The sequence below is a fragment of the Impatiens glandulifera genome, unplaced genomic scaffold, assembly GCF_907164915.1.
Source record: "Impatiens glandulifera unplaced genomic scaffold, dImpGla2.1, whole genome shotgun sequence".
In the NCBI taxonomy this organism is placed as follows: Eukaryota; Viridiplantae; Streptophyta; class Magnoliopsida; order Ericales; family Balsaminaceae; genus Impatiens; species Impatiens glandulifera.
Genome location: NW_025919251.1, coordinates 13,794 through 40,359, shown reverse-complemented (window position 1 = coordinate 40,359; position 26,566 = coordinate 13,794). Strand labels below are relative to the sequence as shown.

Here is a 26,566-nt window from a genome sequence, read left to right as displayed (position 1 = left end):
TAAATCATACGTTTTCACGCGTTTATTTTGTATTTTTTCTCGTACAAAATGACAAAAAATCTTCAAATCAATCTGTTTTCATGATATTTTGTATTTTGTCTTATATGAAAACAAAAATCCAATATTTTGTCTTATATAAATTCCATTTTCATGATATTTTGTATTTTGTCTTATATAAAAACACAAAATTCGTTTTTTTTAATCATACGTTTTCACTCGTTTATTTTGTATTTTTCTCGTACAAAACGACAAAAAAATCTTTAACTCGATCCGTTTTCATGATATTTTGTATTTTGTGTTTTTTCGTAAAAACATTAAAAATCAATTAGAATGTTCGAAATTAACGTGTTTTTTTAAAATTGTACATTTTCACGCGTTTATTTTGTGTTTTTTCGTAAAGACATTAAAAATCAATTAAAATATTCGAAATTAACGTGTGTTTTTTTTAAATCATACGTTTTCACGCGTTTATTTTGTGTTTTTCTCGTACAAAACGACAAATAATCTTTAAATAGATCCATTTTCATGATATTTTGTATTTTGTGTTTTTTCGTAAATACATCAAAAATCAATTCGATTGTTCGAAATTAACGTGTTTTTTGAAAATAGTACGTCTTCACGCAATTATTTTGTGTTTTTCTTGTATAAAACGACAAAAAATCTTCAAATCAGTCTATTTTCATTATTTTTTAAAATCGTACGTTTTCACGCGTTTATTTTGTGTTTTTTCGTAAAGACATTAAAAATCAATTAAAGTATTCGAAATTAACGTGTGTGTTTTTTAAATCATACGTTTTCACGCGTTTATTTTGTTTTTATCGTATAAATCGATCCGTTTTCATGATATTTTGTATTTTGTCTTATATAAAAATACCAAATCCGTTTTTTAAAACATACGTTTTCACGCGTTTATTTTGTGTTTTTCTCATACAAAACGACAAAAAAATTTCAAATTGATCCGTTTTCATGATATTTTGTATATTGTCTTATATAAAAACACAAAAATCCAATAAAAAGTACAAAATTAACGTTTTTTTTAAAATCGTTCGTTTTTACGATTTTATTTTGTGTTTTTTTCTTAAAAAATATCAAAAATCAATTAGAAAGTTCGAAATTAACGTGTTTTTTAAAATCGTACTTTTTCACTCGTTTATTTTGTGTTTTTACGTAAAAACATTAAAAATCAATTAAAATATTCGAAATTAACGTGTGTTTTGAAAATAGTACGTTTTTACGCGTTTATTTTGTGTTTTTCTCGTATAAAACGACAAAAAAATCTTCAAATCAGTCCATTTTCATGATATTTTGTATTTTGTCTTTTTTAAAAATACATAAATCCAATAAAAAGTACGAAATTAATGTTTTTTCTTATAACGTTCGCTTTCACGCTTTTATTTTGTGTTTTTCTCGTACAAAACGACAAAATATCTTCAAATTAATCCGTTTTCATGATATTTTGTATTTTGTCTTATATAAAAACACAAAATACAATATTTTGTCTGATATAAATTTCGTTTTCATGATATTTTGTATTTTGTTTTATATAAAAACACAAAATCCATTTTTTTTAAATCATACGTTTTCACACGTTAATTTTGTGTTTTTCTCGTACAAAACGACAAAAATTTTTCAACTCGATCCGTTTTCATAATATTTTGTATTTTATCTTATATAAAAACATAAAATTCCAATAAAAAATACGAAATCAACGTTTTTTCTTAAATCATTCGTTTTCATGCTTTTATTTTGTGTTTTTTTCGTAAAAACATCAAAAATCAATTAGGAAGTTCGAAATTAACGTGTTTTTTTTAAAATCATACGTTTTCATGCATTTATTTTGTGTTTTTTCATAAAAAAACTAAAATTCAATTAAATTATTCGAAAATAACGTGTCTTTATTTTAAATAGTACATTTTCACGCGTTTATTTTGTGTGTTTCTCGTACAAAACAACAAAAAATCTTCAAAACGATCCGTTTTCATGATATTTTGTATCTTGTCTTATATAAAAACACATAAATCCAATAAAAAGTACAAAATTAATGTTTTTTCTTATAACGTTCGCTTTCACGCTTTTATTTTGTGTTTTCTCGTACAAAACGACAAAATATCTTCAAATTAATCCGTTTTCATGATATTTTGTATTTTGTCTTATATTAAAACACAAAATCCAATATTTTGTCTGATATAAATTTCGTTTTCATGATATTTTGTATTTTGTCTTATATAAAAACACAAAATCCATTTTTTTTAAATCATACGTTTTCACACGTTAATTTTGTGTTTTTCTCGTACAAAACGACAAAAATTTTTCAACTCGATCCGTTTTCATAATATTTTGTATTTTATCTTATATAAAAACATAAAATTCCAATAAAAAATACGAAATTAACGTTTTTTCTTAAATCGTTCGTTTTCACGCGTTTATTTTGTGTTTTTTTTCGTAAATACAGCAAAAATCAATTAGAAAGTTCGAAATTAACGTGTTTTTTTAAAATCGTACGTTTTCACGCGTTTATTTTGTGTTTTTTCGTAAAAAAATCAAAAATCAATTAAAATGTTCGAAATTAACGTGTTTTTTTTTTAAATCGTACGTTTTCACGTGTTTATTTTGTGTTTTTCTCGTACAAAACGATAAAAAATATTCAAATCGATCCGTTTTCATGATATTTTGTATTTTGTCTTATATAAAAACACAGAAATCCAATAAAAAGTACGAAATTAACGTTTTTTCTTAAATCGTTCGTTTTCACGCGTTTATTTTGTGTTTTTTTTCGTAAAATCATTAAAATTGAGTGTGACATTAACGTTTATTTAATTTCGTTCATTTTAATCGTTAATTGGGTTATTTTTTAAAAAAATTATAAAAAGGAGTGCGACACGAGGACTTCCCAGGGGGTCACCCATCCTAGTACTACTCTCGCCCAAGCACGCTTCACTGCGGAGTTCTGATGGGATCCAGTGCATTAGTGCTGGTATGATCGCACCCGTCATATGATGAACAATTTATTCATTTGATAAACCATAATTTCATTTAAAAAAATGATTTTTTCACGAAATTCGAAACGGACGAGTTTTAAACCGCCGAAGGCCGTTTACGACCACGGTTTCTTCAAATCGTTCCGTTTTCACGCTTTTATTTTGTGTTTTTTTCGTAAATACAGCAAAAATCAATTAGAAAGTTCGAAATTAACGTGTTTTTTTAAAATCGTACGTTTTCACGCGTTTATTTTGTGTTTTTTCGTAAAAACATTAAAAATCAATTAAAATTTTCGAAATTAACGTGTTTTTTTAAAATTGTACATTTTCACGTGTTTATTTTGTATTTTTCTCGTACAAAACGATAAAAAATCTTTAAATAGATCCATTTTCATGATATTTTGTATTTTGTGTTTTTTCGTAAATACATCAAAAATCAATTAGAATGTTCGAAATTAACGTGTTTTTTGAAAATCGTACGTTTTCACGCGTTTATTTTTGTTTTTTCCTAAAAACATTAAAAATCAATTATAATATTTTAAATTAACATGTTTTTTTTTTAAATCATACGTTTTCACGCGTTTATTTTGTATTTTTCTCGTACAAAATGACAAAAAATCTTCAAATCAATCTGTTTTCATGATATTTTGTATTTTGTCTTATATGAAAACAAAAATCCAATATTTTGTCTTATATAAATTCCATTTTTATGATATTTTGTATTTTGTCTTATATAAAAACACAAAATTCGTTTTTTTTAATCATACGTTTTCACTCGTTTATTTTGTATTTTTCTCGTACAAAACGACAAAAAAATCTTCAACTCGATCCGTTTTCATGATATTTTGTATTTTGTGTTTTTTCGTAAAAACATTAAAAATCAATTAGAATGTTCGAAATTAACGTGTTTTTTTAAAATTGTATATTTTCACGCGTTTATTTTGTGTTTTTTCGTAAAGACATTAAAAATCAATTAAAATATTCGAAATTAACGTGTGTTTTTTTTAAATCATACGTTTTCACGCGTTTATTTTGTGTTTTTCTCGTACAAAACGACAAAAAATCTTTAAATAGATCCATTTTCATGATATTTTGTATTTTGTGTTTTTTCGTAAATACATCAAAAATCAATTAGATTGTTCGAAATTAACGTGTTTTTTGAAAATAGTACGTCTTCACGCAATTATTTTGTGTTTTTCTTGTATAAAACGACAAAAAAATCTTCAAATCAGTCTATTTTCATTATTTTTTAAAATCGTACGTTTTCACGCGTTTATTTTGTGTTTTTTCGTAAAGACATTAAAAATCAATTAAAGTATTCGAAATTAACGTGTGTGTTTTTTAAATCATACGTTTTCACGCGTTTATTTTGTTTTTATCGTATAAATCGATCCGTTTTCATGATATTTTGTATTTTGTCTTATATAAAAATACCAAATCCGTTTTTTAAACCATACGTTTTCACGCGTTTATTTTGTGTTTTTCTCATACAAAACGACAAAAAAATTTCAAATTGATCCGTTTTCATGATATTTTGTATATTGTCTTATATAAAAACACAAAAATCCAATAAAAAGTACAAAATTAACGTTTTTTTTAAATCGTTCGTTTTTACGATTTTATTTTGTGTTTTTTTCTTAAAAAATATCAAAAATCAATTAGAAAGTTCGAAATTAACGTGTTTTTTAAAATCGTACTTTTTCACTCGTTTATTTTGTGTTTTTACGTAAAAACATTAAAAATCAATTAAAATATTCGAAATTAACGTGTGTTTTTTTAATCATACGTTTTCACGCGTTTATTTTGTGGTTTTCTCGTACAAAACGTCAAAAAAACATCAAATCAATCCGTTTTCATGATATTTTGTATTTTGTCTTTTTTAAAAATACATAAATCCAATAAAAAGTACGAAATTAATGTTTTTTCTTATAACGTTCGCTTTCACGCTTTTATTTTGTGTTTTTCTCGTACAAAACGACAAAATAATCTTCAAATTGATTCATTTTCATGATATTTTGTATTTTGTCTTATATAAAAACACAAAATACAATATTTTGTCTGATATAAATTTCGTTTTCATGATATTTTGTATTTTGTTTTATATAAAAACACAAAATCCATTTTTTTTTAAATCATACGTTTTCACACGTTAATTTTGTGTTTTTCTCGTACAAAACGACAAAAAATTTTCAACTCGATCCGTTTTCATAATATTTTGTATTTTATCTTATATAAAAACATAAAATTCCAATAAAAAATACGAAATCAACGTTTTTTCTTAAATCATTCGTTTTCATGCTTTTATTTTGTGTTTTTTTCGTAAAAACATCAAAAATCAATTAGGAAGTTCGAAATTAACGTGTTTTTTTTAAATCATACGTTTTCATGCATTTATTTTGTGTTTTTTCATAAAAAAACTAAAATTCAATTAAAATATTCGAAAATAACGTGTCTTTATTTTAAATAGTACATTTTCACGCGTTTATTTTGTGTGTTTCTCGTACAAAACAACAAAAAATCTTCAAAACGATCCGTTTTCATGATATTTTGTATCTTGTCTTATATAAAAACACATAAATCCAATAAAAAGTACAAAATTAATGTTTTTTCTTATAACGTTCGTTTTCACGCTTTTATTTTGTGTTTTTCTCGTACAAAACGACAAAAAATCTTCAACTCGATCCGTTTTTGTCTTATATAAAAACAAAAAAATCTAATAAAAAATACGAAATCAACGTTTTTTCTTAAATCATTCGTTTTCATGTTTTTATTTTGTGTTTTTTTCGTAAAAACATCAAAAATCAGTTAGATAGTTCGAAATTAACGTGTTTTTTTTAAAACGTACGTTTTCACGCATTTATTTTGTGTTTTTTCATAAAAAAAACTAAAATTCAATTAAAATATTTGAAATTAACGTGTGTTTTTTTAAATCATACATTTACACCCGTTTATTTTGTTTTTTTCTCCTACAAAACGACAAAAAATCTTCAAATCGATCCATTTTCATAATATTTTGTATTTTGTCTTATATGAAAACACAAAATCCAATATTTTGTCTTATATAAATTCCATTTTTATAATATTTTGTATTTTGTCTTATATAAAAACACAAAATTCGTTTTTTTTTAATCATACATTTTCATGCGTTTATTTTGTATTTTTCTCGTACAAAACGACAATTTTTTTTTTCAAATTGATCCGTTTTCATGATATTTTGTATTTTGTCTTATATAAAAACAAAAAATCCAATATTTTGTTTTATATAAATTTGGTTTTCATGATATTTTTATAAAATCGTACGTTTTCACGTGTTTATTTTGTGTTTTTTCGTAAAGACATTAAAAATAAATTAAAATATTCGAAATTAACGTGTTTTTTTTAAATCATACATTTTCACGCGTTTATTTTGTTTTTATCGTACAAATCGATCCGTTTTCAAGATATTTTGTATTTTGTCTTATATAAAAATACCAAATCCGTTTTTTAAATCATACGTTTTCACGCATTTATTTAGTGTTTTTCTCGTACAAAACAATAAAAAATTTTCAAATCGATCCGTTTTCATGATATTTTGTATTTTGTCTTATATAAAAACACAAAAATCCAATAAAAAGTACGAAATTAACGTTTTTTTAAATCGTTCGTTTTTACGATTTTATTTTGTGTTTTTTTTCGTAAAACCATCAAAAATCAATTAGAAAGTTCGAAATTAACGTGTTTTTTTAAAATCGTACGTTTTCACTCGTTTTTTTGTGTTTTTATGTAAAAATATTAAAAATCAATTTAAATATTCGAAATTAACATGTGTTTTTTTTTTAAATCATATGTTTTCACGCGTTTATTTTGTGGTTTTCTCGTACAAAACGTCAAAAAAACATCAAATCAATCCATTTTCATGATATTTTGTATTTTGTCTTTTTTAAAAACACATAAATCCAATAAAAAGTACGAAATTAATGTTTTTTCTTATAACGTTCGCTTTCACGCTTTTATTTTGTGTTTTTCTCGTACAAAACGACAAAATATCTTCTTATTAATCCGTTTTCATGATATTTTGTATTTTGTCTTATATTAAAACACAAAATCCAATATTTTGTCTGATATAAATTTCGTTTTCATGATATTTTGTATTTTGTCTTATATAAAAACACAAAATCCATTTTTTTTAAATCATACGTTTTCACACGTTAATTTTGTGTTTTTCTCGTACAAAACGACAAAAAATTTTCAACTCGATCCGTTTTCATAATATTTTGTATTTTATCTTATATAAAAACATAAAATTCTAATAAAAAATACGAAATCAACGTTTTTTCTTAAATCATTCGTTTTCATGCTTTTATTTTGTGTTTTTTTCGTAAAAACATCAAAAATCAATTAGGAAGTTCGAAATTAACGTGTTTTTTTAAAATCGTACGTCTTCATGCGTTTATTTTGTGTTTTTTCATAAAAAAACTAAAATTCAATTAAAATATTCGAAATTATCGTGTCTTTTATTTTAAATCGTACATTTTCACGCGTTTATTTTGTGTGTTTCTCGTACAAAACAACAAAAAATCTTCAAAACGATCCGTTTTCATGATATTTTGTATCTTGTCTTATATAAAAACACATAAATCCAATAAAAAGTACAAAATTAATGTTTTTTCTTATAACGTTCGTTTTCACGCTTTTATTTTGTGTTTTTCTCGTACAAAACGACAAAATATCTTCTTATTAATCTGTTTTCATGATATTTTGTATTTTGTCTTATATTAAAACACAAAATTCAATATTTTGTCTGATAAAAATTCCGTTTTCATGATATTTTGTATTTTGTTTTATATAAAAACACAAAATCCATTTTTTTTAAATCATTCGTTTTCACGCGTTTATTTTGTGTTTTTCTCGTACAAAACGACAAAAAATCTTCAACTCGATCCGTTTTCATAATATTTTGTATTTTGTCTTATATAAAAACACAAAAATTTAATAAAAAATACGAAATCAACGTTTTTTCTTAAATCATTCGTTTTCATGCTTTTATTTTGTGTTTTTTTTCGTAAAAACATCAAAAATCAATTAGAAAGTTCGAAATTAACGTGTTTTTTTTAAATCTTACGTTTTCACGCGTTTATTTTGTGTTTTTTCGTAAAAACATTAAAAATCAATTAAAATATTTGAAATTAACGTCTGTTTTTTTAAATCATACATTTTCACGCGTTTATTTTGTGGTTTTCTCGTACAAAACGTCAAAAAAACATCAAATAAATCCGTTTTCATGATATTTTGTATTTTGTCTTTTTTACAAACACAAAATCCAATAAAAAGTACAAAATTAATGTTTTTTCTTATAACCTTCGTCTTCACGCTTTTATTTTGTGTTTTTCTCGTACAAAACGACAAAATATCTTCAAATTAATCCGTTTTTGTTGGGTCAAATTATTTTGACTAAGTGTTGAAATAATTTATCCTCTGATATTTTGATGATGAAATAATTTATAAGTTTCAATACAGGTGTATTGAGACAGCATATTATTAGACTTGAATCTAATGAGGGCCATTAGACCGATTTTGATCTCCATTCGCATAAAATTAGACGAAGGTCTAATGGAATTAGACGCACAGTCTAACTCAACGGAGTTAGACGGGCAGTCTAATAGTCTAAAGGAATTTGACGTACAGTCTAATAAAATTAGACGTACAGTCTAACTCATCGGACTTAGACGTGTAAGTCTAATAGACGTGTAAAGAATTAGACAGGTAGTCTAATGAATACACGGAATTAGACATAAGTCTAATAGAATTAGACGTACAGTCTAACTCATCGAAGTTAGACGTGTAAGTCTAATAGACGTGTAAAGAATTAGACGGATAGTCTAATGAATACACGGAATTAGACGTAAGTCTAATAGAATTAGACGTATAGTCTAACTCATCGGAGTTAGACGTGTAAGTCTAATAGACGTGTAAAGAATTAGACAGGTAGTCTAATGAATACAAGTAATTAAACGTAAGTCTAATAGAATTAGACGTACAGTCTAACTCATCGGAGTTAGACGTGTAAGTCTAATAGACGTGTAAAGAATTAGACGGGTAGTCTAATGAATACACGAAATTAGACGTAAGTCTAATAGAATTAGACGTACAGTCTAACTCATCAGAGTTAGACGTGTAAGTCTAATAGACGTAAAGAATTAGACGGATGGTCTAATGAATACGCGGAATTAGACGGATTGTCTAATTAATTGAAAGTTAGACGTGGGTCTAACTCCTTCAGACAAATCTGAGGTAGAACCGGAATTAGACGTGGTAGTCTAACTCAGTGGAGTTACGTACCGGTCTAATGGTTATTATAATTAGACGGGTTGTCTAATTAATTGAAAGTTAGACGTAGGTCTAACTCCTTCAGACAAGTCTGAGGTAGAACCGGAATTAAACGTGGTAGTCTAACTCAGTGGAGTTAGACGTACCGGTCTAATGGTTATTATAATTAGATGGGTTTTCTAATTAATTGAAAGTTAGACGTGAGTCTAACTCCTTCAGACAAGTCTGAGGTAGAACCGGAATTAGACGTGGTAGTCTAACTCAGTGGAGTTAGACGTACCGGTCCAATGGTTATTATAATTAGACGGGTTGTCTAATTAATTGAAAGTTATACGTGGGTTTAACTCCTTCAGACAAGTCTGAAGTAGAACCGGAATTAGATGTGGTAGTCTAACTCAGTGGAGTTAGACGTACCCGTCTAATGGTTATTGAAATTAGACGCGAGTCTAATTATATTAGACCAGACGGTCTAATAGACGCTTTTCATTAGAAGGAGTTGACTTACTTCATTAGACTGATTTCTCCAAATCCGTCTAACTGAAATACGTCTAATGCTCTGTTCAAGTAGTACGCTTGAATCTAGCATTTCTCCTACCCACGTGCTATAGCTGTACCCTACTCCTGCTCCACTTTCCTATGAAGATTAGTACAACAGCTATATGCATCCAATCAAGGAATGCCACGTAAGAGAATTTTCCTCACATTACCCGTTTTGCAGGTACATCCCTGATGGAATATTCGGCGCACTACCAGTTCGGTACGGCCACGATCCTTGTGCTCAGAACCTGCTATGTACAATGGAGGCTTTCCAATGGAAGAGCTCCACCTATCATTCTTGAAGATTCGACCGTTAGCTCCTGATCAGTATTTAACCAATCCTTAGAGCAACGGACGAAGCACGAGTAACCTAGCTAATTTCCGGACGAACAAGCATTCTGATTTTGCAGAGAGAGACTACTCAATCATCTTGCTTACTGAACTCATTCTTGAAGCTTCTTTCTGAATGTACTGTGTGTGAATCGAGAGAGAGAGCTAGAATCAAAACACCATTAGCGAGTGATATTCTTCATCTTCTTGTAATTGAACAGATAGTGTTCTGTTCAATAGCGAGCTAAGTGTGTGTGTAAACTGTATTTGATTCTCATCATATAGTGAATCCTTCCGGTGGTTGGAAGAAGGGGTGACATAGGAGAGTTTCTCCGAACATCCATAAACAAATTGTTGTGTTCTTCATTTTTCTGTCATCTTTTCATATTTCATCTTGTGCTTCAAACCCAAGTAAACAATTCTGCCTTGAATTTGTTTCAAGTGTTTACACAAGTTTGCGTAGAATAGAAAGCGAATTAAATCACTAACATGATTTCTTTCAAACCGTTTTTCATAAGCCTTCATCCTTAGCCAGACCCCCGTCTCTAATGATAAAGCCGATCCTATCAATTGGTATTAGAGCCTTGTTTCTATTCTCAAGCATCAAGTTCCCAAAGCATGTCTTGCATCAATGAAATTCCTCTTCTGTCAAAGGACAACTATGATCTGTGGATGATAAAGATGCAAGCTCACTTGGCTGCTATTGACTATGATATGTGGAGTGTCATCACCGATGGCCCCATAAAGATCTCAAAGCCAAGAAGTGAGTGGACCACTGAAGATAAAGTGACCAACAACCTGGACAATATTGCTAAGAACATTCTTTTCCAGTCTCTCAACACAAAGATGTTCTGTGAGATTAAGTCATGTTCCAATGCATGGAGTGAGCTCTCAAGCAAAGAACAACCAGAATGCATTCATTTGTAGTCAGAACAAATCGAGATGGGCTGACAGTGATACTAAGGAGTCTCCCACCGAAAAAGAGAATGAAGCTGTAACATGCCTAATGGAAGATGACCAATCTAAGGTAAATGATATCTCTGCACCAGAATTTACAAACGAGGAGCTAACTAATGCACTCAATGACATGGCTATTGAGTACAAAAAGTTAGCTGACTCTTTTTATGAAATGAAAGTTAAATATGAATCAACTGTTCCCTTTTCAAAGCAAGAACCCGAATCAAATGTTTTTGATGAAAACTTAACAGAGATCTCATCCGAGAATGAGATGCTCAAGGAACAGATTCAAACTCTTTCATCTGAAAACAAGAGACTGAACTACATAGTTAGTGCATGGACAAGGTCTGGTGATGCTGTCAAATATCAGATCAGCATGTTGAAACCTGCTGGATCTAGATCCGGATTGGGATTTGATAGCAATGATCCTAACCTGTCCTGCAAAAAGTCAAAGCCAAATGACAAACTTAAGCCAATAAGTTTTGTCAAAGGAAGTATGACTGACATTGAATCTGACCCTATTCATGAAGAAGTGGCTTTTAAAAATGAAATAATTTATGTTCCACCAACTGTTAGCTGGCTTAAGAATAAGCTTGAAAAGGCTAATAAGTCTGGTAATTTACAACCTGACTCAATATCAAGGAGTTTTAAAATAAAATCTTCTTCAAAAACTAAAGGATCAATGGCTAGCAAGAAGTCATCTTCTAAGTCAAAAACCTATGCATTAATCACAACACAGAATGTGAAATCCATCAGAATAACTCAAATATGGATTCCTAAGGGACTGATTGACCGATGACCCAATTGAATGTGGGTACCAAAAGATTGTAAATATTTATTTGTGTAGGTACAAATAAATGAAGGACTGGAGGAATCTGTATGGTATCTTGATAGCGGATGTTCCAGGCATATGACAGGAAACAAACGACTCCTCACTGATATATCAGATTGCTCTGGACCTAAAATCACCTTTGGTGACAACAAGAAGGGTAAGACCATGGGTAAGGGTAAGATTATCCATGGTAACCTAACCATTAATGATGTTCTGCTGGTTGACAACTTGTGTTATAATTTAATCAGTATTAGTCAACTATGTGATAATGGTTTGTCAGTAGATTTTCAAACTCATGAATGTTTAGTTAAAGACCAAGATGGAAACATTTTATTAACTGGAAGTAGAGTAGGAAAATCATATAAAATGAATTGGCAAAAAGAGACATCTGACCCTATGTGCATGATTGCCAAGAATGACCAGAAATGGTTATGGCATAAACGTTTGAACCATTTAAATTTTAAAACCATTAACAATATATGTTCAAATAACTTAGTTATTGGCTTACCAAATCTTCAGTTTTCAAAGGACAAGATTTGCACTGCTTGCCAGTTAGGCAAACAGGGCAGATCATCGTTCAAAAGAAAAGGAAAATCACAATCCAGCCGTATCCTAGAACTTTTACATATGGATCTTTTTGGTCCAATTCCTGTAAAAAGTGTAGGAGGGATGAGGTTTGCATTAATTGTTATTGATGATTTTTCACGTTTTACATGGGTAGCTTTCTTACCTTCAAAAGATAAAACTGCTGAAAATTTGATCAGAATATTTAAAGGCATTCAGTATCAGAAATCTCTGAATATCTCATGTATTAGAAGTGATCAAAGAACTGAATTCACTAACAGATATCTATCATCTTATCTTAAGGAGAATGGAATTAGGCACGAGTTGTCTAGTGCCAGAACTCCACAGCAAAACGGCATTGCTGAGAGAAGAGTGAGAACTCTGAAGGAAGCAACGAGATCTATGCTTGCTGAATTAGATGTTCCTCAGAGGTTCTGGGCGGAAGCCATTGGTACTGCTTGTTATACTCAAAACCGGTCAATAATCAACAAACGTTTTGATAAAATTCCCTATGAACTGTATTATGGGAGAATTCCCACAGTTTCTTACTTTAAGATTTTTGGGTGTAAATGTTTTATTCATAACAATGGAAAGGTTTATTTGAATGCTTTTGACGCTAAAGCAGATGAGGGATTTATGTTGGGATACTCATTAGTAAGCAAGGCTTACAGAGTATACAACAAAAGAACTCAGACTGTTGAAGAATCCCTTCATGTAATTTTTGATGAGCCTGTTGAGAGAAAATCCAAAGAACCCATTGATCTAGCTGACAGACTATAAGCGGCCAATCTTGAGTCTGTAAGTGAAGAAGAAGAAACCTTGGACAAGCGGATGGCTCTATCTGATCCTGTGGTTGATCCGGTTGAAGTTCAACTAGATGTACAAACTCCTGTTCAACAAGAAGTTGAAAGTTTGGATGTCGCGGTGTCACCGGTTCAGATGACCAATCCTCTTGGTTCCAACTTCAGATAGAACAGAAATCATCCACCAGAACTGATAATTGGAAATCCTTTTTCTCCTCGAAGGACAAGACGTCAACTGATGGATGAAATGGCCAATTCTGCATTTATTTCTCAAATTGAACCTAAGAAAATTGGTGAAGCTATAATTGATCCAGATTGGATCAATGCTATGCAAGAGGAGTTAAACCAATTTGATAGAAATAAAGTGTGGTATCTTACTCCTAGACCAACTGATAAGTCAGTCATAGGAACAAGATGGGTCTTTAGAAACAAGCTTAGTGAAGATAGTTTAGTCATTAGAAACAAAGCTCGTTTAGTTGCTCAAGGATACAGACAAGAGGAAGGTAATGATTTTGATAAGTCTTTTGCACCGGTTGCAAGACTAGTGGCAATCAGAATCTTCCTAGGATATGCATCATTTAAGAATTTCAAAGTTTTTCAAATGGATGTAAAAAATGCATTTTTAAATGTTGAGAAGCCCCCTGGTTTCGTAGATCATGTTTTACCTGATCATGTTTATAGACTTAACAAAGCATTGTATGGTCTAAAACAAGCTCCTAGAGCTTGGTATAACACTCTAACCAATTTCTTATTTGATCATGATTTTGTTGTTGGAATAGTGGATAAAACCCTGTTCAGATTTGCTAAAGACTCTCATATACTACTTGTTTAGATATATGTTGATGACATTATCTTTGGGTCAACTAACCCCAAACTATGTGAGAAATTTGCCAAGCTGATGCAGGATAGGTTTGAAATGAGCATGATGGGAGAACTTACATTCTTCCTTGGGCTTTAGATCCGTCAGCTGGAAAACGGAACCCTCATCAACCAGGCCAAATACACCAAAGAATTGCTAAAGAAATTTGGTTTGGAGAATTGTTCTGCAGCAGCTACTCCTATGAGCTCCTCAGTCAAATTGGACAAAGATGAAGGTGGCCAAAGTGTAGATGTTACAGCATATAGAGGACTCATCGGTTCCTTACTATATGTAACTGTCAGCAGGCCAGATATTCAATTTGTTGTTGGTGTCTGTGGCAAATTTCAGGCTGATCCTAAACTCTCTCATTTCACTGCTGCTAAACGTATTCTTCAATATTTGAAGGGAACTCAAAATGTGGGACTGTGGTATCCGAAGGATTCCAGTTTCAATTTAATTAGCTTCTCAGATGCAAATTATGCAGGATGCAAAATCGATAGAAAAAAACACAAGTGGAACTTTCCAGTTCCTTGGAGATCGTCTAATCACATGGTTCAGCAAGAAACAGACATCAGTTGCTACTTCAACAGCAGAAGTAGAGTATCTTGAAGCTGGTAGTTGTTGCTCTTAAGTTTTGTGGATCCAACAACATCTTAGAGACTATGGGATTGAGGCCGATGAATCTCCAATTTTCTGCGACAACACAAGTTCCATCGCAATATCCTATAATCCTGTTCTGCACTCTCGGACAAAGCATATTGAAATCAGGCATCATTTCATCCGAGAACACGTCAATCAGAAGCAAATCCGTCTTGAACATGTTCCTATAAATCAATAAACTGCAGACATTTTCACGAAACCTCTTCCGGAAGGTAAGTTTTCTCATTTTAGAAACATGCTAGGTCTTGTTCATCTTGATTGACGCAATTATGTGCATAAATTGAGGGGGAACATATTTTTCAAAACGAAACTGAACAGATATGAAAGACGGAGGTTCTAATTCGTCCTAAGGATTTAGAGTTTGAAAAACACAGATACTTAGACGAACATCTCCCTTAGCGGTTTCATCTTTATTTGAAATCATTGTCTTGGTTATTTTAACCTGCTTGATTAGACGGATGCATCTATTAGACAGACACGTCTAATAGACGTTAGATGTTTTTACGTCATGAACAAGAGGATGCTCACGTCTAATCAGACACGCGTGTATCACGTGCTGTTATAGCATAAATTAGACTCACACGTCTAATAGACTGATTTTCAAAAAGAAGTTGAAAATGTGTAAAGAAGAATAAAAACATCTAACTACTGGTGTAATTAGACTCTTCATCTTCTGGCATTTAGGACAATTGTCCTTTAATGATGTCTGTTTGAGTTATTTTTCCCGCCGAAAAATAAATCAGTCATTCCTCAAAAGAATTAAAGACACGTGTCTCTAAATATGCAAGAAATGACTAATATTTCTGACATCTTTTGCTTGTACATTTAGTATTAGACATTTTATTTCATGCTAACATTAAATGCTGTGTATTGGGAACTGTCTTTTGAAATTCTTGACGGTAGAAGTAATCATTAGCTTTCTTCTTCATAATTAAAACCCCGGTATTAATAGGTTCATTCTCTCTAAAAGGTTAGAAGATCCTTGAAATCTCTCTTTCTCTCTTTAGAAATCGAACCCTTTGAATCTCTCAATCCCTTGTTCATCAAATCAATATGCTGCCCTTCCGTCCAAAATCGATTCAGGTGGACTTTCAATCTGTTTCCACTCTTGAATCTCCGGGCATGCAAAGGATGTTCGATTCTCTGAAAGCTTCTGGGCTGAGAAGATTCCTAACTCCTCACGAAACCTATCATGAACAACTTGTCAACGAATTCTTCCAAACCGCTAGCTTCTATCAAGATAATGTTATCGCTGGTGCTGTAATGGGCCAGATGGTATGGCTCACAGAAGAATCTTTTGGTGAGTTTTTCCATCTCCCAACAGAAGGTATTGATGATTTCTCTACCACTCACCCTAACCTCATGATTTTGATGATAAAAGTCTTTTCCGATTCCCCTGAAGTAGATATTCATGGAAAGAAGAACCTTCTGAAGGTCGAATATGCTTTTCTAAGTGATATCATTTTTAAATCCCTTATGTCTAAAGAAACCTCCTACAAGTATTGTACGAAGGTCTTTCAGATAATGGTGGCTATCACCAGGGGTGTTCCTATGAACTGGACAAGCTTCCTCTTCGGGAATCTTGTCAGAACGGTTGTAGCTAGAAAGAAGATCTTTGGCTTTAATGGTCCTTTCAGTTCCTTTCTCTGTCATCGTCTGAACGAACCTGGTAAGAGTTTCCCCCTCCCTTCTAAGATCCTGAACTACCAGAAAGTGGTAGATTATATTCAAAGGGTGGAAACGCTCAAATCTAAGAAACGTAAAAGTGAAGACTCCAACTCCCCCGTAACTGCTGTCTTAGAGGCATCTTAGGTTGAAGTGTATCCCGTCCAGAAGTTATGACCAGGGAGAAGAAGAAGAAGGCTAATGATTAAATGTCTTTTTGTAGTTATTCTAAAAGTCTTCATAATGTTTTTGGTAAAATTATCATGGTTACACTGAACAATGTTTTGAGTGTTTATTCTGAAAACACTTATATGTGATTAACGTAGATGTTTTTGAATGATTACTTGCATGTTGTCCGTTTGTTTATTTATTGGATGAATGCATGTCTTGTTATATGTATGCAGGTTTGCAATTTCTTCATGAAAAAGGGGGAAATTGTTGGGTCAAATTATTTTTACTAAGTGTTGAAATAATTTATCCCCAGATATTTTGATGATAAAATAATTTATAAGTTTCAATACAGGTGTATTGAGACAGCATGTTATTAGACTTGAATCTAATGAGGGCCATTAGACCGATTTTGATCTCCATTCGCATAAAATTAGACGCAGGTCTAATGGAATTAGACGCACAGTCTAACTCAACGGAGTTAGACGGGCAGTCTAATAGTCTAAAGGAATTAGACGTAAGTCTAATAAAATTAGACGTACAGTCTAACTCATCGGAGTTAGACGTGTAAGTCTAATAGACGTGTAAAGAATAAGACGGGTAGTCTAATGAATACACGGAATTAGACGTAAGTCTAATAGAATTAGACGTACAGTCTAACTCATCGGAGTTAGACGTGTAAGTCTAATAGACGTGTAAAGAATTAGACGGGTAGTATAATGAATACACGAAATTAGACGTAAGTCTAATAGAATTAGACGTACAGTCTAACTCATCGGAGTTAGACGTGTAAGTCTAATAGACTTTTAAAGAATTAGACGGATATTCTAATGAATACACGGAATTAGACGTACAGTCTAACTCATCGGAGTTAGACGTGTAAGTTTAATAGACGTGTAAAGAATTAGATGGGTAGTCTAATGAATACACGGAATTAGACGTAAGTCTAATAGAATTAGACGTACAGTCTAACTCATCGGAGTTAGACTTGTAAGTCTAATAGACGTAAAGAATTAGACGGATGGTCTAATGAATACGCGGAATTAAACGGATTGTCTAATTAATTGAAAGTTAGACGTGGGTCTAACTCCTTCAGACAAGTCTGAGGTAGAACCGGAATTAGACGTGGTAGTCTAACTCATTGGAGTTACGTACCGGTCTAATGGTTATTATAATTAGACGGGCTGTCTAATTAATTGAAAGTTAGACGTGGGTCTAACTCCTTTAGACAAGTCTGAGGTAGAACCGGAATTAGACGTGGTAGTCTAACTCAGTGGAGTTAGACGTACTGGTCTAATGGTTATTATAATTAAACGGGTTGTCTAATTAATTGAAAGTTAGACGTGGGTCTAACTCCTTCAGACAAGTCTGAGGTAGAACTGGAATTAGACGTGGTAGTCTAACTCAATGGAGTTAGACGTACCGGTCTAATGGTTATTATAATTAGACGGGTTTTCTAATTAATTGAACGTTAGACGTGGGTCTAACTCCTTCAGACAAGTCTGAGGTAGAACCAGAATTAGACGTGGTAGTCTAACTCAATGGAGTTAGACGTACCCGTCTAATGGTTATTGAAATTAGACGCGAGTCTAATTATATTAGACCAGGCGGTCTAATAGACGCTTTTCATTAGAAGGAGTTGACTTATTTCATTAGACTGATTTCTCCAAATCCGTCTACTGAAATACGTCTAATGCTCTGTTCAAGCAGTACGCTTGAATCTAGCATTTCTCCTACCCACGTGCTATAGGTGTACCCTACTCCTGCTCCACTTTCTTGTGAAGATTAGTACAACAGCTATATGCATCCAATCAAGGAATGTCACGTAAGAGAATTTTCTTCACATTACCCGTTTTGCAGGTACATCGCTGATGGAATATTAGGCGCACTAACAGTTCGGTACGGCCACGATCCTTGTGCTCAGAAGCTGCTGTGTACAATGGAGGCTTTCCAATGGAAGAGCGCCACGTATCATTCTTGAAGATTCGACCGTTAGCTCCTGATCAGTATTTAACCAATCCTTAGAGCAACGGACGAAGCACGGCTAACCTAGCTAATTTCCGGACGAACAAGCATTCTGATTTTGCAGAGAGAGACTACTCAATCATCTTGCTTACTGAACTCATTCTTGAAGCTTCTTTCTGATTGTACTATGTGTGAATCGAGAGAGAGAGCTAGAATCAAAACACCATTAGCTGAGTGATATTCTTCATCTTCTTGTAATTGAACAGAAAGTATTCTGTTCAATAGTGAGCTAAGTGTGTGTGTAAACTGTATTTGATTCTCATCATATAGTGAATCCTTCCGGTGGTTGGAAGAAGGGGTGACATATGAGAGTTTCTCCGAACATCCATAAACAAACTGCTGTGTTCTTCATTTTCTGTCATCTTTTCATATTTCATCTTGTGCTTCAAACCCAAGTAAACAATTCCGCCTTGAATCTGTTTAAAGTGTTTACACAAGTTTGCGTAGAATATAAAGCGAATTAAATCCCTAACAATATTTCTTTCAAACCGTTTTTTCATAAGCCTTCATCCTTAGCAAGACCCCCATCTCTAACGATAAAGACGATGCTATCAAAAACATACGTTAAAAATTTGTGTTTTTTTAAAATCGTACGTGTTCACGCGTTTATTTTATGTTTTTTCATAAAAACATTAAAAATAAATTAAAATATTAGAAATTAATGTGTGTTTTTTTAAATCATACGTTTTCACGCGTTTATTTTGTGTTTTATTTCGTAAATACATCAAAAATCAATTAAAGAGTTCGAAATTAACGTATTTTTTTAAAATCATACGTTTTCACGCGTTTATTTTGTGTTTTTTCGTAAAGACATTAAAAATCAATTAAAATATTCGAAAATAACGTGTGTTTTTTTTAAATCATACGTTTTCACGCGTTTATTTTGTGTTTTTATCGTACAAATCGATCCGTTTTCATGATATTTTGTATTTTGTCTTATATAAAAATGCAAAATCCGTTTTTTAAATCATACGTTTTCACGCGTTTATTTTAGGTTTTTCTCGTACAAAACGACAAAAAATTTTCAAATTGATCCGTTTTCATGATATTTTGTATTTTATCTTATATAAAAACACAAAAATCCAATAAAAAGTACGAAATTAACGTTTTTTTAAATCGATCGTTTCTAAGATTTTATTTTGTGTTTTTTTTCGTAAAAACATCAAAAATCAATTAGAAAGTTCGAAATTAACGTGTTTTTTTTTTTAAATCGTACGTTTTCACTCGTTTATTTTGTGTTTTTTCATAAAAACATTAAAAATCAATTAAAATATTCGAAATTAACGTGTATTTTTTTTAAATCATACGTTTTCACGCGTTTATTTTGTGTTTTTATCGTACAAATCGATCCGTTTTCATGATATTTTGTATTTTGTCTTATATAAAAATACAAAATCCGTTTTTTAAATCATACGTTTTCACGCGTTTATTTTATGTTTTTCTCGTACAAAATGACAAAAAAAATTCAAATTGATCCGTTTTCATGATATTTTGTATTTTGTCTTATATAAAAACACAAAAATCCAATAAGAAGTACGAAATTAACGTTTTTTTTTAAAACGTTCATTTTTACGATTTTATTTTGTGTTTTTTTTCGTAAAAAAATTAAAAATCAATTAGAAATTTCGAAATTAACGTGTTTTTTTAAAATCGTACGTTTTCACGCGTTTATTTTGTGTCTTTTCGTAAAAACATTAAAAACAATTAAAATATTCGAAATTAACATGTTTTTTTTTAAATCATACGTTTTCACGCGTTTATTTTGTGGTTTTCTCATACAAAACGACAAAAAATCTTCAAATTGATCCGTTTTAATGATATTTTGTATTTTGTCTTATATAAAAACACAAAAATCCAATAAAAAGTAAGAAATTAATGTTTTTTCTTAAATCGTTCGTTTTTACGATTTTATTTTGTGTTTTTTTCGTAAAAACATCAAAAATCAATTAGAAAGTTCGAAATTAACTTATTTTTTTAAAATCGTACGTTTTCATGCGTTTATTTTGTGTTTTTTCGTAAAAACATTAAAAATCAATTAAAATATTCGAAATTAACGTGTTTTTTTTTTAAATTATACGTTTTCATGCGTTTATTTTGTGGTTTTCTCGTACAAAACGTCAAAAAAACATCAAATCAATATGTTTTCATGATATTTTGTATTTTGTGTTTTTTAAAAACACATAAATCCAATAAAAAGTACGAAATTATTTTTCTTATAACATTCGTTTTTACGCTTTTATTTTGTGTTTTTCTCGTACAAAACGAGAAAATATCTTCAAATTAATCCGTTTTCATGATATTTTGTATTTTGTCTTATATAAAAATACAAAAATCCAATAAGAAGTACGAAATTAACGTTTTTTCTTAAATCGTTCGTTTTTACGATTTTATTTTGTGTTTTTTTCGTAAAAACATCAAAAATCAATTAGAAAGTTCGAAATTAACGTGTTTTTTTTTAAATCGTACGTTTTCACTCGTTTATTTTGTGTTTTTTCGTAAAAACATTAAAAATCAATTAAAATATTCGAAATTAACGTGTGTTTTTTTAAATCATACGTTTTCATGCGTTTATTTTGTGTTTTTTCATAAAAAAAACTAAAATTCAATTAAAATATTCGAAATTAACGTGTGTTTTTTTTAAATCGTACATTTTCACGCGTTTATTTTGTGTTTTTCTCGTACAAAACAACAAAAAATCTTCAAAACGATCCGTTTTCATGATATTTTGTATCTTGTCTTATATAAAAACACAAAATCCAATATTTTGTCTTATATAAATTCCGTTTCATGATATTTTGTATTTTTACTTAAATAAAAATACAAAATCCATTTTTTTTAAATCATACGTTTTCACGCGTTTATTTTGTTTTTTTCTCATACAAAACGACAAAAAATCTTCAACTCGATCCGTTTTCATAATATTTTATATTTTGTCTTATATAAAAACATAAAAATCCAATAAAAAATACGAAATCAACGTTTTTTCTTAAATCATTCCTTTTCACGCTTTTATTTTGTGTTTTTTTTTGTAAAAAATTAAAAATCAATTAGAAATTTCGAAATTAACGTGTTTTTTTAAAATCGTACGTTTTCACGCGTTTATTTTGTGTTTTTTCGTAAAAACATTAAAAACAATTAAAATATTCGAAATTAACGTGTGTTTTTTTAAATCATACGTTTTCACGCGTTTATTTTGTGGTTTTCTCGTACAAAACGTCAAAAAAATATCAAACCAATCCATTTTCATGATATTTTGTATTTTGTCTTTTTTAAAAACACATAAATCCAATAAAAAGTACGAAACTAATGTTTTTTCTTATAACGTTCGTTTTCACGCTTTTATTTTGTGTTTTTCTCGTACAAAACGAGAAAATAACTTCAAATTAATCCCGTTTTCATGATATTTTGTATTTTGTCTTATATAAAATCACAAAATCCAATATTTTGTCTTATATAAATTCCGTTTTCATGATATTTTGTATTTTGTCTTATATAAAAACACAAAATCAGTTTTTTAAATCATACGTTTTCACGCGTTTATTTTGTGTTTTTCTCGTACAAAACGACAAAAAATCTTCAAATCGATCCGTTTTCATAATATTTTGTATTTTGTCTTATATAAAAACACAAAAATCCAATAAAAAATACGAAATCAACGTTTTTTCTTAAATCATTCCTTTTCATGTTTTTATTTTGTGTTTTTTTCGTAAAAACATCAAAAATCAATTAGAAAGTTCGAAATTAACGTGTTTTTTTAAAATCGTACGTGTTCACGCGTTTATTTTATGTTTTTTCGTAAAGACATTAAAAATAAATTAAAATATTTGAAATTAACGTGTGTTTTTTTAAATCATACGTTTTCACGCGTTTATTTGGTGTTTTTCTCGTACAAAACGACAAAAAATCTTCAAATTGATCCGTTTTCATGATATTTTGTATTTTGTCTTATATAAAAACACAAAAATCCAATAAAAAGTAAGAAATTAATGTTTTTTCTTAAATCGTTCATTTTTACGATTTTATTTTGTGTTTTTTTTCGTAAAAACATCAAAAATCAATTAGAAAGTTCGAAATTAACGTATTTTTTTAAAATCATACATTTTCACGCGTTTATTTTGTATTTTTTCGTAAAAACATTATAAATCAATTAAAATATTCGAAATTAACGTGTGTTTTTTTTAAATCATACGTTTTCACGCGTTTATTTTGTGGTTTTCTCGTACAAAACGTCAAAAAAACATCAAATCAATCTGTTTTCATGATATATTGTATTTTGTGTTTTTTAGAAAACACATAAATCCAATAAAAAGTACGAAATTATTTTTCTTAAAACGTTCGTTTTTACGCTTTTATTTTGTGTTTTTCTCGTACAAAACGAGAAAATATCTTCAAATTAATCCGTTTTCATGATATTTTGTATTTTGTCTTATATTAAAACACAAAATCCAATATTTTGTCTGATAAAAATTCCGTTTTCATGATATTTTTTATTTTGTCTTATATAAAAACACAAAATCCATTTTTTTAAAATCATACATTTTCACGCTTTTATTTTGTGTTTTTCTCGTACAAAACGAGAAAATATCTTCAAATTAATCCGTTTTCATGATATTTTGTATTTTGTCTTATATAAAAACACAAAAATCAAATAAGAAGTACGAAATTAACGTTTTTTTTAAATCGTTCGTGTTTACGATTTTATTTTGTGTTTTTTTTCGTAAAAACATCAAAAATCAATTAGAAAGTTCGAAATTAACGTGTTTTTTTTAAATCGTACGTTTTCACTCGTTTATTTTGTGTTTTTTCGTAAAAACATTAAAAATCAATTAAAATATTCGAAATTAACGTGTGTTTTTTTTAAATCATACGTTTTCATGCGTTTATTTTGTGTTTTTTCATAAAAAAACTAAAATTCAATTAAAATATTCGAAATTAACGTGTGTTTTTTTTAAATCGTACATTTTCACGCGTTTATTTTGTGTTTTTCTCGTACAAAACAACAAAAAATCTTCAAAACGATCCGTTTTCATGATATTTTGTATCTTGTCTTATATAAAAACACAAAATCCAATATTTTGTCTTATATAAATTCCGTTTCATGATATTTTGTATTTTTACTTATATAAAAATACAAAATCCATTTTTTTTAAATCATATGTTTTCACGCGTTTATTTTATTTTTTTCTCGTACAAAAAATCTTCAACTCGATCCGTTTTCATAATATTTTGTATTTTGTCTTATATAAAAATACAAAAATCCAATAAAAAATACGAAATCAACGTTTTTTCTTAAATCATTCGTTTTCACGCTTTTATTTTGTGTTTTTTTTCGTAAAAAATTAAAAATCAATTAGAAATTTCGAAATTAACATGTTTTTTTAAAATCGTATGTTTTCACGCGTTTATTTTGTGTTTTTTCGTAAAAACATTAAAAACAATTAAAATATTCGAAATTAACGTGTGTTTTTTTTAAATCATACGTTTTCACGCGTTTATTTTGTGGTTTTCTCGTACAAAACGTCAAAAAAATATCAAACCAATCCATTTTCATGATATTTTGTATTTTGTCTTTTTTAAAAACACATAAATCCAATAAAAAGTACGAAACTAATGTTTTTTCTTATAACGTTCGTTTTCACGCATTTATTTTGTGTTTTTCTCGTACAAAACGAGAAAATAACTTCAAATTAATCCGTTTTCATGATATTTTGTATTTTGTCTTATATAAAAACACAAAATCCAATATTTTGTCTGATATAAATTCCGTTTTCATGATATTTTTTATTTTGTCTTATATAAAAACACAAAATCCATTTTTTTAAAATCATACATTTTCACGCGTTTATTTTGTGTTTTTCTCGTACAAAACGACAAAAAATCTTCAACTCGATCCGTTTTCATAATATTTTGTATTTTGTCTTATATAAAAACACAAAAATCCAATAAAAAATACGAAATCAACGTTTTTTCTTAAATCATTCCTTTTCATGTTTTTATTTTATGTTTTTTTCGTAAAAACATCAAAAATCAATTAGAAAGTTCGAAATTAACGTGTTTTTTTTTAAAATCGTACGTGTTCACGCGTTTATTTTATGCTTTTCGTAAAGACATTAAAAATAAATTAAAATATTTGAAATTAACGTGTGTTTTTTTAAATCATACGTTTTCACGCGTTTATTTTGTGTTTTTCTCGTACAAAACGAAAAAAAAATCTTCAAATCGATCCATTTTCATAATATATTGTATTTTTTTTATCTTATATAAAACACAAAAATCTAATAGAAAGTAAGAAATTAATGTTTTTTCTAAAATCGTTCGTTTTTACGATTTTATTTTGTGTTTTTTTCGTAAAAACATCAAAAATCAATTAGAAAGTTCGAAATTAACGTATTTTTTTAAAGTCGTACGTTTTCACGCGTTAATTTTGTGTTTTTTCGTAAAAACATTAAAATCAATTAAAATATTCGAAATTAACGTGTGTTTTTTTTTAAATTATACGTTTTCACGCGTTTATTTTGTGGTTTTTCCGTACAAAACGTCAAAAAAACATCAAATCAATCTGTTTTCGTGATATTTTGTATTTTGTGTTTTTTAAAAACACATAAATCTAATAAAAAGTACGAAATTATTTTTCTTATAACGTTCGTTTTTACGCTTTTATTTTGTGTTTTTCTCGTACAAAACGAGAAAATATCTTCAAATTAATCCGTTTTCATGATATTTTGTATTTTGTCTTATATAAAGAAACAAAAATCAAATAAAAAGTACGAAATTAACGTTTTTTCATAAATCGTTCGTTTTTACGATTTTATTTTGTGTTTTTTTTCGTAAAAACATCAAAAATCAATTAGAAAGTTCGAAATTAACGTGTTTTTTTTAAATCGTACGTTTTCACGCGATTACGTTGTGTTTTTTCATATAAACATCAAAAATCAATTAGAAAGTTCAAAATTAACGTGTGTTTTTTTTAAATCATGCGTTTATTTTGTGTTTTTTTCATAAAAAAACTAAAATTCAATTAAAATATTCGAAATTAACGTGTTTTTTTTTTCTAAATCGTACATTTTCGCGCGTTTATTTTGTGTTTTTCTCGTACAAAACAACAAAAAATCTTCAAAACGATCCGTTTCCATGATATTTTGTATCTTGTCTTATATAAAAACACAAAATCCAATATTTTGTCTTATATAAATTCCGTTTCATGATATTTTGTATTTTTACTTATATAAAAACACAAAATCCATTTTATTTAAATCATACGTTTTCACGCGTTTATTTTGTTTTTTTCTCGTACAAAACGACAAAAAATCTTCAACTCGATCCGTTTTCATAATATTTTGTATTTTGTCTTATATAAAAACACAAAAATCCAATAAAAAATACGAAATCAACGTTTTTTCTTAAATCATTCCTTTTCATGTTTTTATTTTGTGTTTTTTTCGTAAAAATATCAAAAATCAATTAGAAAGTTCGAAATTAACGTGTTTTTTTAAAATCGTACGTTTTCACGCGTTTATTTTGTGTTTTTTCGTAAAGACATTAAAAATAAATTAAAATATTTGAAATTAACGTGTGTTTTTTTTAAATCATACGTTTAACGCGTTTATTTTGTGGTTTTCTCGTACAAAACGTCAAAAAAACATCAAACCAATCCATTTTCATGTTATTTTGTATTTTGTCTTTTTTAAAAACACATAAATCCAATAAAAAGTACGAAACTAATGTTTTTTCTTATAAGGTTCGTTTTCACGCTTTTATTTTGTGTTTTTCTCGTACAAAACGAGAAAATAACTTCAAATTAATCCATTTTCATGATATTTTGTATTTTGTCTTATATAAAAACACAAAATCCAATATTTTGTCTGATATAAATTCCGTTTTC

At 29.1% G+C, this 26,566-nt stretch overlaps 1 non-coding gene across 1 annotated transcript; it reads right to left on the bottom strand.

Annotated features, from left to right (window-relative positions):
• Window positions 1-2,869: 2,869 nt before the first annotated feature.
• Window positions 2,870-2,988, bottom strand: LOC124917741. The gene has a single exon (XR_007097210.1). It is a non-coding gene; the product is annotated as a 5S ribosomal RNA (ribosomal RNA).
• Between the last annotated feature and the right edge of the window lie 23,578 nt (window positions 2,989-26,566).